This window comes from Chionomys nivalis, chromosome 7 (genome assembly GCF_950005125.1).
Source record: "Chionomys nivalis chromosome 7, mChiNiv1.1, whole genome shotgun sequence".
NCBI lineage: Eukaryota > Metazoa > Chordata > Mammalia > Rodentia > Cricetidae > Chionomys > Chionomys nivalis.
Genome location: NC_080092.1, coordinates 63,813,723 through 63,830,570, shown reverse-complemented (window position 1 = coordinate 63,830,570; position 16,848 = coordinate 63,813,723).

Below are 16,848 nucleotides of genomic sequence, written 5' to 3'. Positions count from 1 at the left end.
AGTCCTGTTTGTCCTGGAACTCACTCTATTGTCCAGGCTGGCCTCAGACTCAGAGATCTGCCTGCCTCTGCCACTTGGGTGTAGGGATTAAAGGTGTGAACTGCCACCACTGGCCTAAGGAAGGCATATTTTATCCCTATTGTATCTGTGGGTCTTCTTAGTGGGAACACTTCATGGGGTCAATCCCCCTATCACTCAGAATGGTTGGATCAACATTAAATATAGAATCAGATATGGAATTAAAAATCGATGCCACCTATGTATTTCCAGTTACCATAGAAATGATTGTGTGCCCTATGGTGTGATAATAGCATGAGTAGAATGGGTTCAATCATTTTCCAGTTGGATTTAAGGTCATATCACCCCCCGCCATACACACACACATCTCGGCAGGGAGCTGATGTCTGATACTGAACGCCAAGGCAAAGGCCATGGCTGCAGAAGTCCCAGGGACCAATGGCAGAGCACCTATGACGGTTGTGAAACAGATGTGCCTTGCCTATCACACGGCCTTGTAAATATTGGTCTTCACGGATGGCCGCTCCTGTCAGCCTCATAAGGACGTTGTCTGCCCTTACAGTGGGCGGTGGGCACTGCAGAGACTCACACCTGCTCACATCCTGAGGATAAGTGACACTGTGACAGCACAGAGGCCGGAGCTCAGGCAAACCCTGCAGACACTGAGCAGGCTCAGAGCAACCTGCTCCAAGGCTTTGGGAGCACAGCACAAAAGAGGTGGGAAAAACAAAACTTATCCTCAAAGTTTGATCTAGAATGACTCAGACTATGCCTTCATTGTGGTGGGAAAAAAAAAGCCATGGTGTTTTGTTTGTGTGGTTCAGGCTGATCTTAAATCAGTAGGTCATAGAGGATGAGATGGAAATCGAGATCCTTTTGACTCAACTTTACAAGGGTTGAGATTACAGTTGTGTGTCAAGAGGCTTAGCTTTGCAATAATAAAATGTAATATTTTCCAAAGAAAGAAATAACAAGGCAATCATAAAATTACTATCTAGGCTTTCATAGAGAATAAAGTCAGACACTAACAGTATATACAAACTCCAAGAGGCACAGAAATCAGTGAATCTAGTGGGGCTAGGGAGATGGTTCAGTGGTTAAGAGTACTTTGTTTTTACTGAAAATCTAGGTCAGGTCCAAGCCTCTTGTGGGGTTTCATAACTATCTGTAATTTCAGTTACTTGGGATATGGTGTCTTCTTCTGATCTCTGTAGGCACCATGCACACAAGCAGCACACAGCCTTACAAGCAAGGAAAACACTCAGACACATGAAATAAAACCGATGAATCTGAATATTCTTAAATCTAGTTCAGCATGGTTGGGTAGCACATGGGTATAGCACTAGGAGGACAAGGCAGTAGAATTAAGAGCTTGATAATTGGCTATATAAGGTGCCCAAGTCAGGCTAAGACACATCCAACACCTTGTCTTAAATAATTAAACGTAGTATAGACGTGTTTGCTGAGGGTGTAACTTAGATGACCTAGGCTTATTCCCATGAACCGGTGAATCACTCCAGCCCCACCAAAGCCAATCAGCGTCTATGACGTGTCTACAGCTTAGTTCTGCTGCTTCCCTCTGAAGTGTGCACTGTTTACATTGCTGGTTGCCATGATAGCATCCTGAGGGCAGAGTCCATCACGGCAGGCATGGAGGGGTGGCCGCCGGAGGGCCTCTAGCTATGAGGGATGATGTGTGAGGCGACAGGTCTACTGTGTGCAAACTGAGGCAGCAGAGAGGAGTGAATGCTGGTTTCCTGGTGTCTTCCCGGGTTTATTCAGCCCAGGACACCAGGCCATGGGATACAGACCCCATGTCAGGTGCGTCTTCCCTCCGAGCTAAACCTCTGTACAGAGTTTCTCACTGACAGAAGCAGAGACGAGTTTCCTAGAACCGTCTAAGTGTGCTCAGGTTGAAACTGGAGATTAGTCATCAGCATATCAATTTCAAGTTAAGTTCCTCTTGAACTGGAATTCCCTTCCTTTGGTTATAGTCTCAGGGACAGTGTTATAAACTGAGTGTGTCGTCTTCACCCACCCTAAAGTGCACGTGGTGCCACCAAGGAGGTGAGCAAGGCTAAACAAGTCCTCAGGGCAAAACAGCACATGGACCATGTCCTTAGGAGGTGACATGGCAGGGTGCTTTCTTCCTACTCCTTATGTCCCTGTGGCCATGGGAGCATAGATTGACTGGCAGCTGAGTAGAGCGCCCCCTGCCCCCCAGTGAACCCTGCTCTGCCTCAGTCTTGGTCTTGGACTCCAAAACCACAGGAACTGTGGGAAATGAATTTCTGTTAAGCCACTCAGTCTGTTGTATCTCCCTCCTGCAACACATGACCCCTAATACACGATACAACACTAGGGGTATTCTTCTAACTAAACACTGACAGACACTTGGCTATGTCAATCTGGGTCAAGGTATATATCAGATGCAAAAAGCATGCTAGCATGTGCTAGCCCCAAGTTTAGTAACCTCTACAACTAAAAAAAAAAAAAAACCCAGAAATTATTAAGGTTTTTGAATTTATGTTTATATTTGTGTGTGAAAGAATATATATGTGTATATGTATGGCTTTCCTTCAAAATAGACTCTAGAATTCCCTTCAGCATGTTGTAAGTTTTTGGGTTGTGTTAGGGTCTGTTTAAGATTTCCACACCATGGAAAATCATGCTACAAAAATTGTCTGAATTTTTTTGTTAAAAACACCTTTCTAGATAAAAGTAAAAAAAATACCTCCCTTATATCATTTGAAGGAAAGATAATAATTCTAGATATATAAACCCTCTCAGCTGTCTTGGAGTAGAAAATCTGAAAGCAATTATGTTGTTAACTCCAATGCAAGTACACAAAGGCTTGCTTTGTCAGTACCATATCGACAACTCTTGTGCCCAGATAAGAACCCTCAGAGAAACCTCCAGGAACCAGATAAGATCAGACTGTAAAAAGCAAGGTTTCTTTTTATTGCAAGTACAAGCTAGGCTGGAATTTCTGTCTCCAATACCCCATAACAGCAAGGTAGAGAGAGATTTCCTCTGTGGGGTTAATTTTTTTTTAATATTTATTTATTTTTTATGTATACAATATTCCGTCTGTGTTTATGCCTTCAGGCCAGAAGAGGACACCAGACCCCATTACAGATGGTTGTGAGCCACCATGTGGTTGCTGGGAATTTAACTCAGGACCTTTGGAAGAGCAGGTAGTGCTCTTAACCTCTGAGCCATCTCTCCAGCCCTGTGGGGTTAATTTTTAAAGGTAAAACTACAAGCAAGCCTTTCAGAGCTACTTTGGCACAGGTGCAAGGTCTTTTGCTCTTTCCCATCCTGCTATGTCAGCTTGTTCTTTGTTTCCAGAGCAAGGCTACCCTGCCATCTTTATCACAAGGTGGCTGGATGTCCTTGTGCTTTGGAATTTCTCGGGTGGGAGGGGGGAAGGGAAGGTCACTATCTTTTTGGGAACATGAGGCTAGTCTGGGTTTCTCATTTTAAAACATTCTGCTAGGAAATACTTCTTGTCATTTTGAGAATAGGGGCGAGGGTCCGACATTCCCCACTCCTATTGGTCCTAAGGGGGCTCAGTCATGAGCCTGTTCGCTATAGCTCTTTGTCGGCCCTACTGATATCATCATACATCTCACTTATGTAAGGCCTGATTGGAGTGTATCCCTGTTGCACCATAAGTTGTATAGTTCCCAATTTTTGTTCCATATATTTGAGTATTCTATTAATAATATAGGGCCCAAAGGAAGAGTAACAGTGGTCCTATCAGGGAAGAGATGAGGGTGGTGAACCAAGAGGATTTGGAATACCAGGCCTCAAAACAACTTTGGTTGGCTTCATGTTCTCTTTTTCTTTTTGCTGGTCCTTCATGGACTTTTGCCATGGAATCTTTTACAATTCCTGAGTAGTCTGTATCGAAGCAGCATTCTTCTCCCAGAGCTGCATATAACCCCTTTTCTTTTAGGAATAGTAAATCTAGGTCCCTTCTGTTCTGTAGCACCACCTCTGCTAGTGAAGACAGAGATTCTTGCAGGTGGGAGATGGATGTTTCTATTCTCTGAATGTCCTCATCTATTGATATGCAGACATATGCATAATAATGCTGTTGTGTGACAAGGGAGGCTGCCCCTGTTCCCAATCCTGCTAAGCTGGTTCCCATTAGGATGGCAAGGATGGTAAGAGCTGTGACTGGCTCTCTCTTTTGTCTAAGAGCATATTGGGTAGCTTCATTAAGGCTTAACAACTACTCAGCGGCATGGTAGGTTACCCTGGGAACCAGAGGTACAAGGACACAAACCCCCTGGTTGGATTCAGCACAGTCAAATGGGTGCAGGGTGTTAGACCAGAGGAATATGCCCACCACATATTATTCGCTGGGATCAAATATCCTGATTGGTTTTTGAGTGGCATAGTGTGATTGCAGAGGGGTAAATAGTAGTCAGGTTAATTTAAGAGATAAGAGTGAGCTAGAAATATGCATAAGTTAATAGGCCAATCAGTGATTTAAATAATACAGTTTCTGAGTGGTTATTTTGAGTCTGGGCAGCCAGGAAAGAATAAGCAACCTCCAACTACAAATTGGGGTTTTAACATGTGCTAGCTAAATCCACATAAAACCTGAGAGGCCTTGAAAAGAAATTATAGATACTAAAAAACAAAGTTTAGCCACATTTTCCTTTCAGATGGGCTCTGCTTTCTGGTAGCATGCTGCGTCTCCTTTAAGAGAGGTCTTCCTGACTCAGTGGTAGGAGAAGAAAAAACAACAAAACAAAACAAAACCAAAAAAAAACCAAACCCATGAGGTTTCAAAACAGCAGGTTCCTGGGCTATGCTGCCACCATGAACTCTGGCTCTTTCAGGAAGCCGAGTATTTAAATGGGATTTGTGAGCAGTGTGTTACAAACTGCTTAATGGCTCAATATAGACCCACTGCATACTTAGAACTGGAGCAGTGTAAGTGGCTTGCAGAGGCAGTGATCATGCTTCAGGCATGTTGGACTTGGTGGAGCAAGCAGTCAAGGTCGTGTTGGCCCTAGCCACGGCCATATAGAAAAAGAAAAGAGGGTCGGGCGGTGGTGGCGCATGCCTTTAATCCCAGCACTCGGGAGGCAGAGGCAGGCAGATCTCTGTGAGTTCGAAACCAGCCTGGAGCTAGTTCCAGGACAAGAACCAAAAGCTATGGAGAAACCTTGTCTCGAAAATCAAAAAAAAAAAAAAAAAAAAAAAAAAAGAAAAAGAAAAGAATTGTTCCTACACAGAAAAGGATTTCAGATACACAAAGGCACAGATTCAGACATATAAGACCTCTAAATGTGACACAATGTTTAAAAAATGTACGTAGGCTTGCAAGGGAAAAGAAAAAGGGTATAGAGTTATAAAAGAAAGTAAATGGCTTATAAAAAAACATAAAACAAAGTCTTTAAAGAGACAGAGTACAGTCATAGATTAAAGGAGTAAAGATAATAAATATTAAAAAGTAATAGAGTAAAAACAAATAAGCCACATAAAGATGGAATATACACAGAGAGTCTGGATTATGTACATTATTGTGTTTTCTTTGAATTTTTGACTCTAAAGGAGGTAAGTACAGAGAGACATTGTATGGGCTGCTAAGCTAAACCAGCTCATATACTTTAAAGGTATCTTGATTCCAAAATTTGGGTCTAAGAATTTGTTGCTTTGGAAAAAAGGTTCTTCTTTTGTTTCCACAGAAGATGAGAACCTGAGGATTAATTCCAGACTAATGTGGTTTGATGAGCAAGACCCCTAAAAGGTCACTGTAAACACTCCTAGAAATACTTCATCCAACAAAAAACAGGAAGCAGTTTGAAGAGAACTACACCCAAATTCCCAAATATTGTTTACAAATGTTTGTTTACATTTAAAGGTGGATATGATATAGAGATGGATACTTTGCATTGGTATGGATCTTGGTCTATTGATACAAATTTTAGGTCAATTTTGTTATTTCTATGTTTTTGCTCTTGACTAAGGTATTGTGCTTGTGCAGCTCATTTAAAAATGTAATCTATAATTAAGAAATACAGGTTAATAGATAGTCATCAATAATAGTCAAACTTGTAGGCATGGTAGTTAGGTTTTCTAGATATACAGAGATGTATTTCAGATGAATAGATAGTCTTCAGATCTTTCAAAGACTACAAAATATGACATTTAAAAATTTTTAAAAACTTAGGACTTTTCATGACAATAAGACACATCTTGTCCTGGCAGCACCAATCTACTTTGAGAGGAAGATGGGCATTGAAGGGCTCCTTATGGAGTTTGCTAGCCATTTGGGCAAGAAATTGCTCTTTCATAAATTGCTTGATGCTATGCTATATGAACTGGCCATGCAGGAACCACAGAAAAATGACTGCTGAAGTTGCTTAAAGACAATCCTTTGGGGTTCCTGCTTCACGAATGAGTCTGCTAGACATTCTACAGGACACAGAAATATGTGACTGACAAATTGCCAATATAGGCAGAACTGTCTTTGAAATTTCCTGCTTCATGGAAAAGTCTGCTGGATACTATGGGCCTATAGGCTGAAGATGGATGCTCCAGTGTCACAGAACTGTGGGTGACTGTCCAGACAGCAGGATGTCTCTGTCAATTCTAGAGTTTTGAAAGTTGCTTACAATGTACTTTCTGGTTACTTAGGTAATATTACATCCTTCTTGGGTCTTTGGTGTATTTAAAGAATAGAGAGTTATAGTCATAGTTTCCATAGTTATGATAAAAGATAAAGTAGATATAAATATTGTAACTATAATTTTTGCTTTATACCTGTTTTGTTATATATTTTTACTATGTTAAATTTAAAACTTTCTTTTTATTTAAACAGAAAAGGGGAGATGATGTGGGAAATCCTTCTGTATATGTGTTGCTTTTATTGGTTAATAAATAACGAAACTGCTTTGAGCCTATAGCAGCACAGATCAAAGCTAGGTGGGGAAAACTAAATTGAATGCTGGGAGAAAGAATGCAGAATCAATGAGATACCATGGAGCCACCAGAGGAGAAAAAAATGCAAGCTGCCATCTAGAACCTTGCCGATAGGCACAAACCTCATGGTAAAATATAAAATAATAGAAATGGGTTAATTTAAGAGATAAAAGTGAGCTATAATATGCATAAGCTCGCTGGGCGGTGGTGGTTCACGCCTTTAATCCCAGCACTTGGGAGGCAGAGGCAGGCGGATCTCTGTGAGTTCAAGGCCAGCCTGGTCTAGAAGAGCTAGTTCCAGGACAGGAACCAAAAAGCTACAGAGAAACTCTGTCTCGAAAATTATATATGTATATATGTATATATATATATATGCATAAGCTGTGATTTAAATAATATTGTTTCTGTGTGGTTATTTTGAGTCTGGGCAGCCAGGAATGAATAAGCAGCCTCCAACTACACTGGTCTACAATGGTGAGTTCCAGGACAGTCAGGGCTACAAAGGAAAAAAAAACTCATCTTAGAAAAGAAAAAATAAGGAAAGATAGGATGAAAGGAAGGAAGGAAGGAGCAAAAGAAGGAGGAAGGGACAGAAGAAGGGAAAGAGGGAGGCAAGGAAAGAAAGACAACAACAAACCCAACACACAATAAAACTAGTTCTTTTTAAATAAAATTTTCAATGTTTTATTTATTTTTATTTTACACTCATTGGTGTTTGACTTGCATGTATGTCTCTTGAGGGTGTCAGGTCCCCTGGAAATTGAGTTACAGACAGCTATGTGCTGTGCAAGCTGGGAATTGAACCCAGGTCCTCTGGAAGAGTAGTCAGTCCTTCTGACTGCTGAGCCATCTCTCCAGCCCACAAATCCAGTTTTTAAAGTTTAACCACAGATGTGAAGAACATTCACAAGGCTGTACAGGTACTGAAGATGCAGTCCTGACAAGACTCAGGAAGTTCTTTCCCAGAATTAGTGAACAAAAACTGAGACTCTGCACTGCAAGCTGCTTCATGCTTGAATCCCAACACTCAGAAACATGAGGCAGGAGAATTGCTGTGAACTGGAAGCCTGCTAGTGAAAAGAATATTAAGGAATTTTTTAAACAGAGGAGGTGAAGCAGGGCACAGAAAGTCAACAAACAGACAGTCAGACCCTGAGAATAAAGACCATTGTCATCAGTTATCAGGATAGTGTGCATACAGAAATCTTCTAAAGTAGTGATTCTCGACCTTCCTAACATTATGACCCTTTAATACAGTTTCTCATGTTGTGGTGACCCCAACCATAAAATTATATTCCTTGCTATTTCATAAGTGTAGTTTTTCTACTACTATGAATCATAATGTAAATTTCTGTGTTCTACGATGGTCTTAAGTGAACTCTTTGAAAGGATTGCTCAACCCCCAAAGAGGTCTAGAACCAGAGCTTGAGATCCTCTGTTCTAAGGGACTGTGAAATTCCTCCAAGAGTCACAGACTCACTGGCCTGTGGTACCTCGGAAAGAAAACACGGGGACAAGAGATTCACACTCATATCTAGACAGTGAAGTGAAGGTGAAAAGCCAGTGTGGACTGGACGGCTCCTGAAGACTCACCCTCTAACCCTGGCACTCAGACTTGGACACATCTGCTTTCTCTTTATGTCTTGAAGCCATTTGGCCACTCCACGGGTCAGCACATGCTCTCACTGGCTGCTGGAGACCAGAGAGGATGTTCTCAGTGGTTACAAATCTAAGTTCTGGAGACATAAAACAAGATGAAAGACAAACAATTTTCCCCTCGTGACAACATTATAAAAGGGACAGAAGGCACACAGAGACTATTCCAGGGGAGGCTGTGATTCACACCCAAACCAAACTCATGAAGTCACAGGAAAGAACCAGATCCCTCAGTCTGGTTCTTTTTTTGTCTGTCATTCATTTTGGTGTGGGCAGAGATATTGGATGCTTAAAGGAAATCTCACACTGGCTCAGAACAGAGAGATAGATAGCTATTGATTTAGGGGGAAAAACTTACAAATCAGGATAATCTGCTTGAAGGGTAGATGGAAATCGCATTCAAAACAAGCTGAAGGAACAATTAGGAACAAGGCGGGGCAGAGAGAAGAAGAGGAGGCTGGATGCACTCGGGCATGGGGTAAATAGTCTATGAGGCCATGCCCCAGTAGGCGGGTAAACCTTCCTGCAGCATTTTGGTTTAGTGAAACAATAATTGACCAATAGCCAGGCAGGAAGTATAGGCGGGGCAGCCAGACTAGGAGAATTCTGAAAAGAGGAAAGTCAGAGATACAGTCACCACCCAGACGCAGATGAAGCAAGATGAGAATGCCTCATTGAGAACAGGTACCAAGCCAAGCGGCTAAACATAGATAAGAATTTTGGGTTAATTTAAGTTGTAAGAGCTAGTTATTAATAAACCTGAACTAATAAGCCAAACCAGTTATAATTGATGTGTTTAATTGGGACTGAATGGCTATGGGACTGGGCAGGACAGAAATTTCTGTCTGCAGAAATTGATACAGGAAGTGATAAGGCAGGGTGAGAGGGGATCTAGGTCTTTTTCATCGGAGGAACGGAAGAGGTAGGAAGTCACTGCTGGCTGTTCCCCTGCTTCTCTGATCTCTCGTGTTTTTACCCCAATATCTGACTCCTGGTTTTTATTGATGATATTAATTAGACTTATGCTTCAGTTTAGAGTTCATCTAAACCTTTCGCCCCTTTCCTCTACAAGGGATTTAGTGTTTTTTAATACAATTTCTTCAGTCTCAAGCCGGAACTCATGATATCATACTTATTGAAACGTGATGAATATTGCCCAACAGGAAGAGACGCCTTTGCTTCTTGAGATTAGAAGGATGGAGGCAGAGAGGGACAGAGAACTGTACTTTCGTTTTCTAAGAAACAGAACTTTGAAAAAGTGGAGCAATTGAAAGGAAGCCAACCTCAGCCTTTTGCCTAGAACTGCACTATCTCACAGAGGCAAAATGGAGCTGTGTCCTTCTCAAGCCTTAGGCCTGCATCCGCCAGTGTCTGACGCTTGCACTAATCAGGGCTTCTGGAATCTTCTTCTCTTTCAATAGCCCAATACCGTGAATTTTTTTTTTTTAAATTCTCAGACAAGTTTCTTGCTCAAATTCTCTTGGAGATGGGAAACAGATTCAAACACAATTACGAAGAATTCAGCAAGTGAGGAGTTGGTGACTCTTTCCGCTCTGCCACAGCAGTGGCCTGGAGCACACTGACTCAGTTTCTCACGGGGGCAGCCCCCTACCTGTCCTGACAGTGAGAGTCTAGGCTGCACTTGCACCAGCAGGGAGTTGAGGCAGGACTGGGGCTTGGGTTGAGCTTCAGAGATCAAACAATGCACCCCACAGAGTCCCTAGCAATCTGGGCATTTTGTCCCCTGTGTATTCAAACCTGAGGTCTTTGGTCACCGGAAGTGACAGAGCTTAAAGGGGATGGGTATTCCCAGTCTTTGTTTAATATATATATTTACTAAAACATACTGCACCCTAAATTAAAACAAAAAACAAAAAAAAAACTTAAATCAAAGAAACTGAAAAGCTTGTGTTTTCCTCACTGAGGGAAAGAGCTAGAAAAAACAAGAATGGATGTGTTGTCATATTGAGTTTTAAAAGAGCCCCAAAGAAAGCAAAGCAGTAGGAGGCTGTAAACTCCTTAGGGCCACTGGAGTCTTTTCTTGCAGGGCTAAGGGGGGCGGGGGGTGCCCTCTGCCTGCACTGGTGCAGCAGCTGTTGTCATTTTAAAAGTGGCACATGAGAGAAAGGCGCCATGTGACAGAGCTCACATGTTTTTTTGTTTTTTTTTTTCCCTAGGGCAAAGGTATGGGGAAAGAGTGGAGAAGAGGAGAGGGGAGACTGGGCTCTGGAGACAGGAGTGATGGAAGAGAAGAGAAAGGCAGAGAGAGAGAGAAAGAGAGAGAGGGAGAGACAGACAGGAAGAGAGACAGAGGCAGGGGGAGTTAGAGAGAGAGAGCGCGAGAGAAGGACAAAGGCATGCTGCACCTTCAGAGAGGCAGCAGGAAAGAGAGGGGGTGTGGAACGAGTGGAGCTTGTCTCTTAAAGGGGAGCACATAGCTCATGTACACAGACTATGTAGTGGCATAGCAACCATAGGACCCTCGGCTGGCCAGGGTACTGCCTGAGTGCATCCTGCCAGGTGCTCAGAAGAAGGACAGTGCAGGTGCCTGAATGCTAACATTCCTACCTTTGTTTATTATAAAAAGTGAGTTAGGGATGGTAAGTGGGGACAGGAAGTGAGGGCACCAAGTTCTCAAGACTGCTTCCTGCTGATTTGTGAGTTCAAAATCTTGGGGACCTAAGAAAGCTGGGGTGCCGGCCACGACATCCTCGTGTATATGGCTGTTTCACTTCTGTCCACGCTCTGTGGAAACATCTAGCACTGCTTGGACCAGGGAAGATGTCGGCAGGACAGAAGATAAAAGTAAAGTTTAGAGAAAAAAAATTTCCTTAGATCCTTGTAAATTGAGGGAGGAGGCATCACAAGACCATGGAAGGGGGGGATCGGACTTATCTGGAGTGAATCTGACATGTTTGGGTGGATCCCAGTTGACTCCCTGGAAACTAGTAGAATTCTGTGAGTTTGGGAAAAGATAAGTTTTACACACGTTAGAAACGGCAGCACACTCACACCAGAAATGATTTTCACCGAAAGCATTAACGCCCTTTCTTCTGTCCAGGAAACTGCGACAGATGTTTGTAGCACAATGCGAAGGACCTTTTAAGTCTATAGTTAGAAACCAACTAAGGGAATTTAAAGTCCTGAGCTTGTGGCTATGGTGACATGGTGGTAGTATGGTGTGTAGTTCTTCACCAGCGCTAGGTTACTAGTTTACCAGAATCCCATCGATTACTGTGAAGACTGTCAACTTTTGCAGTCTTAATATCAGAGTAGCATAATGAGAGAGAGAAACGTGTTTCATTCTTTTAAACGTCTCAAATCGCTTTCTCTTCACTGGCACTTAAGTCTTTCATCCTCAGACCTTCATAACGTGTATTTACACACCTTGAGTCACTTTCTTAGAGCCTAATACACTCTGAGATCCTCACATCTTCAGCTGTCTTACCCTCACATAAACTTCACACCTTAAACACTGTCTTTCTGTCTAATTCACTAGGAGACACAGGGGGCTGACTACTGTGGGCAGTCAGTGCAAAGTGAGTTCCTTTAAATAAAGGAATGGTAAAGGTTACATTGAAACAGGTTTTGAGATTTCTCTTTTCTTGAGTCTCGGAGCAAGGGGAACTGTGTCCGGATTTAGTCTTCTTAACTCTAGGAAAGTGAGGCCTGTGACCTGAATTTCACACAGAGACCTGAGGAAGCAGCTGAAGCCTTGGCTGCTGCTGTTAAACTGACACAGCTACCAGTCGTCAAACGGCATCAGTGTTCTGAGAAGTGTAATGTTTACCTGAGTGGAGCGATTGAAAATGAGAGACGCTTACTTGCTGGCTACCTAGACAGCTACTCCCCAGGGTCCTCCATGCTGGTTGAGGGCAGAGGTCTCAGGGCAACATCAATCTTCTGCTCTTAGGTCTAAGCCTGCTAGGTCACGGAAGGTCCAACAGGGACGAGGAATTTGATGGAGGACCAGCCTGCCTTTGTCTAGGCAACAGCTCAAGGCAGTCGACTCCCCAGTGTCCTGTTGTCCACAGTCTGAGGAAGGTCTTGGCAGTAGTTGAGGTGAATGGAAGCTTTTGCTCGGTGACTGGGGTTGCCACTTTTGAAGCAAGTTCCGGCCATGACTCAGATTGCCAGCAGACAGGAGGAAATGCCAGGGTAGTCTGCCTAGTTTCACACAATACCAATGTTATCATTTAAAAAGTGGCCTGAGAAAGAAAGACACCATGTAACAGAGCTTACCTGGAGGAGTTTTTATTGGGGGAAAGGAAATGGGGAAAGGCAGGAGCAGAGGGGAGAGACCGACCTCTGGGGACAGGTACAAAGGAAGGAAAGATAGAGGCACTAGGGTTGGGGGGCAGAGAGAGAGGCAGAGAGACAGATGAGAGAGAAGTAGAGATAGAAACAGGCTCAAAGGCCTGCCTGCCTCTTCAGAGGAGTAACAGGAAGGAGGGAGAAAGAATTGCTGGAGTTTTTCTTAGATGGGGAAGGGCACATAGGACATACAGACAGACTATGTAATGATATGGTGGTCATAGGACCCTGGGCTGGTCAGGTTTCTGTCTGAAGGCTCCTGCCAGGTATCCAAGGGCTAACAGCAGCCCTCTGCAGGTGTAGAAGGAGCGGCAGGGCTGTGTCCCGCCACCCAGCTGGCTTTACACCCGAAATAACAACACACAAATTGTATTCTTTTAAACACTGCTTGGCCCGTTATCTGTAGCCTCTTATTGGCTAACTCTCACATCTTGATTAGCCCATTTCTATTAATGAGTGTAGCACCACGACATGGCTTACGGGGAAGGATCTTAACCTGCGTACATCTTGGAGAGGAGAGCTACAGTGTCTGCCTGGAGAGGAGAGGCATGCCATCTGTCTGAATCTGCTTCTTCCTCACAGCATTCTGTTCTGTTTACTCCGCCTAAGCTGCTGTCCTATCAAAGGCCAAGCAGTTTCTTTATTAATTAACCAATGAAAGCAAGAGATAGACAGATGACCCACCTACATCAAGCAGGCCCCTTCCTTCTCCCCAGGACACTCACTGCTCTCCTCCTCCCAGCCCTCCAGCACCTGCCCTTTGTAGCTCTGGGGCTTAGGCTGCTCTGGGATGGCTGCTAAAGATGGAAGGCTGGTGCTCCTCCTAAGAGATCACAAACGGTTCATTTCTTTTCTAAATTAAATTAGACCTTTTTTCATGCCAGTATTTACTGTATAGGAACAAATTTCCCTGAACCTCTACCCTCCCTTTGCCCTTCTCCTTCCATCTGGTCCCTGTGTTCTCCGCACACTTTCACGTTTGTTTGCATTTAATTTGTTCTTGTTCTTGTCTTCATCCATTTGAATGAGAATTACACAGAGCGTGACAGTTCCCCATCACACTTCCTGGAGTGATGCAATGCTCAAAGTCTCAGAGGACAGAACAGTTTAATTCATAAAACTCGTCCACCTCAGGGCATCAAGCAACCACACCTTGGCTATATATTAGCCAGTTGCTCTCTAAGAGTCTATCAGGGGAGGTTTTTAGTCACCCAAGGTCACACCTCCTGCCTCTCTGGATAAGAAAAACAACTGGAAGCCTACCAGTGCTCTGGCTTCAATAAACTCAGTTCCCAGAACACTGAGTAAGTGAGCCAGGTCCATTGCAGCATGACACCACTGTCTTTCTCTTCCTTTTCCCACCCAACGTCAGGGCCTCTCAACTTACTGACCCCTGGGGGATGTGGAGTGGGGGAGTTGCCAGCACAACCCATCCCTCTCAGCTAAACTCAACCTGGTTTCCTTGTAGGAATCTCAACTCCTTGGCATCTTCATAGACTCTTCTGTCAAAGCACAGGCTGCTGAGGACTTGAGAGTCACCAGAGCTGAGGTGAGAGCAAATGTCTTCCTCTCTTGCAGGGCGGGGGGTGGGGGGCAGGCTTTCAGTTGCTGGGAGAGAACCTACCATGCTCGTTCTGTGACTGACTAGTGAGGCAGGAATAGGGAGGTCATGAGGGGCTGTGTCTGGCAGGCTTGTGTGACTCTCTAGAGACTCTTGAGGGTTCCCTATTCTCCTGGAGACCTGACCCTGTTGAAAGGTAAGAAAACATGGTTCCCGGAAGGAGAGGAGCAGCACTTTAGAGCCAGAAAGAAATCAGTCCCTATGGAACTTTGTAATTTAGAAGATGGGAACTTTGCTTTTCGAAGGGAAATGCACAGTGCCAACCCAGGAGAGAAAGAGACAGCATGGTCTAGGCTTGGGTGTTTGCTTCTGTTCCACAGAAAGCAGGTCCTTCCTCTCCTGGCCACTCTTTCTCTGCTTTCCTACCAACCTGCATTTGGGGGAAAGTAAGAACATCTGAATGTCATCCTCTTTACTTCCAAAGAGAGCTGACTGGAATCCCTGAACCCCAGTTTTCTTTTGAGACAATATCCCGAAACTCAATGCTACAATTTAAGAAGGAAACCTGATAAATTAGACCCAGGGCTCCAGGACTTGAGTGAGCTCTACATCAGTCTTGGAAATTGGTGAGCTCTGGTGTCTGCCTTGGTTTTTAAGGACGGTGTCACAGCCGTGTGCCTGAAGGTAGTGGATATGAACCATAGTCAGTTTTCAGAGACGGACCCTTGAACTGAGATGGTCATTGTCCCAGGCTAGCCCACAGCTCTTCTCAGTGTGACTGCATGGTAGCACCCCTCGGGTTTTAATAATCTCAGGGGCATTGTCATTTTGTACTCGGTGTGAAATATGACTTCTGCCCCTTCATTGTGGCTGGTGATCTAAGGGTGATGGCTTAGGACTGGACCTGACAAAGAGGGTGCTGGACGGGGGGGGGGGCAGGCGGGTGCTGGTATGGAATCAGAAACTGAGACTGCTCAGCAGTGCAGAGAACAGGGTGGGGCTGCAGCCTTCTTAGTAGTGCAGGCGCTTCAGTTCCAGTGTAGTTTGGTTGTGGGTCTGTTTTTGTATTTTAGAGGGGAGGGAGGCAGACAGGGTCTTGGTGTGTACCCCAGGCTGGCCTGTGAATTACAGTGTGTATTCTGCCTGCCTCAAGCTGAGGATGCTGACAGCAGGCTCCCAAGGCTGACACCATGCTTGGCTCCTGGCAGCTCTTCAGATGGAGATGAAGATCTCTGTCAGGGCATTAGGGAAAGTGACTGACATCTGGGGCTGCCTGCCTGTGTAGAAAGAGGCACTGACTGGCACTAACACACACTAACACACACTCATTAATTCTCCCGTGAATCAGAATGGTCATCACAGTGAGAACACACAACTTCCTGTGTGGTTTTTGCACAGTTATATCACATTAATGCCACAGTTAAGCTTTCAGTTTAAACTTGAGTGATCACACACCTCTGGCTTCCTCACTGTTCATCTCCAAGGAGACCAGACTTCTTTCTTTAGCCTGACTGTGAACTTCAAGCAGCATGTTCAATGCTTTCCTTACCTGGGACCTATCTGAATGCATGGCCAGTCTGAACTCACCTTGGAACAGTGTTTTCCTCCTTCTCGGGGTACTTGGGGAACATAGAGAAATGTGCTGGTTTATAATAGATATGGAACCCTAAGCCTGTGTCCTATCAGGTGCTGAGTGTGCGCCCACACACCTGCCCAGGAGAAAATTGTTCGGGAAAACCCAATGGTGAATATAAAATATATTAAGTAGTTTTATCACTTGACCTAGTAATTCAGCTTCCAGAAACTTCTCTAGTGTTCCTATGGTTTTGCAGTCTTAGATAATATTACCTTCTTGTAAAATGAGTCACGAATTCAGATGCATCCTCCTGGTTTAGTTGAATTGGATTCCTGGAGTCAAACTTCTTTCCTGCAAGGTTTTATTACTTCAGGATTTTATTTTTTGCTATCTGTGATTTAATTATTTTGTGTATCTTCTAAGGATTCCCACTACCCAGCATAATAGATGTTTATATTCCTGCACCACATCTATGTGTAGATTTGAGGATATTTATGAGAGAACCCTTGGACCTAATGAAATTCAATAGCTGTGGCCAGGAGGGTTGACTCATGCCTTTAACTCCAGCACTCGGGCTGCACGGGCAGGTGGCCAACCTGATGTGTGGAGGCCAGCTAAGTATACATAGAAAGACCCTATCTCAAAAAGCATAAATAAAAAATAATAAAAATGAAATATAAATGAATAAAAATTAGTGATATGATTAGTATTCTCCTGCCTCAGTTATGATTATGGCCAATCTTCACATATACTATTTTAACCATCTGGAATCCATCTC